Below are 2,500 nucleotides of genomic sequence, written 5' to 3'. Positions count from 1 at the left end.
ACAGAGAGAGAGAGACAGTGAGAGAGAAAGAGAGAGAGAGTGATAGAGAAAGAGACAGAGAGAGAGAGACAGTGAGAGAGAAAGAGACAGAGAGAGAGACAGTGATAGAGAAAGAGAAAGAGACAGAGAGAGAGAGAGAGACAGTGATAGAGAAAGAGACAGAGACACACAGAGAGAGAGAGACAGTGATAGAGAAAGAGACAGAGACACACAGAGAGAGAGAGACAGTGATAGAGAAAGAGAAAGAGACACACAGAGAGACAGTGATAGAGAAAGAGACAGAGACACACAGAGAGAGAGAGACAGTGATAGAGAAAGAGACAGAGAGAGACAGTGATAGAGAAAGAGAAAGAGACAGAGAGAGAGAGACAGTGAGAGAGAAAGAGAAAGAGACAGAGAGAGAGAGACAGTGAGAGAGAAAGAGAGAGAGAGTGATAGAGAAAGAGACAGAGAGAGAGAGACAGTGAGAGAGAAAGAGACAGAGAGAGAGAGAGAGACAGTGATAGAGAAAGAGACAGAGAGAGAGAGAGACAGTGATAGAGAAAGAGAAAGAGACACAGAGAGAGAGAGACAGTGATAGAGAAAGAGACAGAGAGAGAGACAGTGATAGAGAAAGAGAAAGAGACAGAGAGAGAGAGAGACAGTGATAGAGAAAGAGAAAGAGACAGAGAGAGAGAGACAGTGATAGAGAAAGAGAAAGAGACAGAGAGAGAGAGACAGTTATAGAGAAAGAGACAGAGAGAGACAGAGAACGAGAGAGATAAATACAACAACAGAGACAGAGACAGAGAGAAGCCAAAAGAATGAGCTGGGTGTATGTTTCGCAGTAACTCTTCACTCTAAATTGACTGACTTTGGTCGCGCTTCGCTGGACCGGAAATCTATTGTCCGGAGACGACGTTTCCGATCAGCCTTTTAACGCCTACGTGTAAAATGACTGTTGGTCTTGCCTTGGTGGACTCCAGTGTTACCGCCGGAAGCGGCAATGGGGTGGCGGCGGGGTGTGGTTGGCGGACGGGTGAGTCGGGTATGTGTGGGTGTGGGTGTGGGTGAAGGTCGGGTGGAATTCATGATCTGATGTCAGACACGTGTTCTCTGTGGGAGCGATTTCCGGGAGTCGGCTGGGCACAGTGAAACAGCTCCTGTTGCCGATGGCGATGACGATGCTGGGCTTGCTGTCATGTATTGGAAAGAATGCAATGCCTGCAAGCAACTACAATAACGATAGCAATCATCATCATCATCATCATCATTGTTATCGTCATCATCGTCATCGTCGTCGTCATCATCATCGTCGTCGTCGTCGTCGTCATCATTTCCATCAGCATCGCCAACATCATCATCATCATCATTATCATCAGCATCACCACCACCACCACCACCACCACCATCATTAATATCGTCATCACCACCACCATCATCACCATCATCATCATCATCATCATCATCACCACCACCACCACCACCACCATCACCATCACCACCACCACCACCATCATTATCATCACCATCATCATCACCGCCACCATCATCACCATCATCATCTGCATCATTATAATAATCTCAAAGCTATTACTACTACTGCTGCTGCTGCTACAACTGCTGCTGCTACTACTACTACTACTACTGCTGCTGCTGCTACTACTACTACTATTGCGCATGCTGCTAATACAACCAACCATTGCCACAGCCAGTAACGTTCAGCCGAGGAAAAGGTCAGTCAATATGAACGTTAGGGTTTCACCTGATACTGAAGCAAGGATGCGATTCTCAAGCCTGACTGAATTAATTACACGTGGGGCTGGTGACCAAGCCCGAAACCCCCCCACACCCCCAAAGAAGAAGAGAGAGAGAGGAGAGGGTGGGAGAGAGAGAGAAGAGAGGGTGGGAGAGAGGGTGGGAGAGAGAGAGAAGAGAGGGAGAGACAGAGAGAGAGACAGAGAGAGAGAAAGAGAAGAGATGGTAGGAGAGAGAGAGGGGAGAGAGAGAGAGAGAAGAGAGGGTGGGAGAGAGAGAGACAGAGAGGGGGAGACAGAGAGAGGGGGGAGAGAGATGGAGAGAGAGAGGGGGGAGAGAGACACAGAGAGAGGGGAAGAGAGAGAGAAAGGAGAGAGAGACAGAGAGAGAGGGGGAGAGAGAGTGAAGAGAGGGTGGGAGAGAGAGAGACAGAGAGGGGGAGACAGAGAGAGGGGGGAGAGGGGGGGGGAGAGATGGAGAGAGAGAGGGGGGAGAGAGACAGAGAGAGAGGGGGAGAGAGAGAGAAAGGAGAGAGAGACAGAGAGGGAGAGAGAAGAGAGGAGAGAGGGTGGGAGAGAGAGAGACAGAGAGGGGGAGACAGAGAGAGGGGGGAGAGGGGGGGGGAGAGATGGAGAGAGAGAGGGGGGAGAGAGACAGAGAGAGAGGGGGAGAGAGATAGAGAGAGAGGGAGGGAGAGAGAGACAGAGAGAGTGAAGAGAGGGTGGGAGACAGGTAGAGACAGAGAGGGAGAGAAGAGAGAGAC

The sequence above is a fragment of the Babylonia areolata genome, chromosome 15 (assembly GCF_041734735.1).
Source record: "Babylonia areolata isolate BAREFJ2019XMU chromosome 15, ASM4173473v1, whole genome shotgun sequence".
Taxonomy (NCBI): Eukaryota; Metazoa; Mollusca; class Gastropoda; order Neogastropoda; family Buccinidae; genus Babylonia; species Babylonia areolata.
This window is presented reverse-complemented; position numbering follows the sequence as displayed.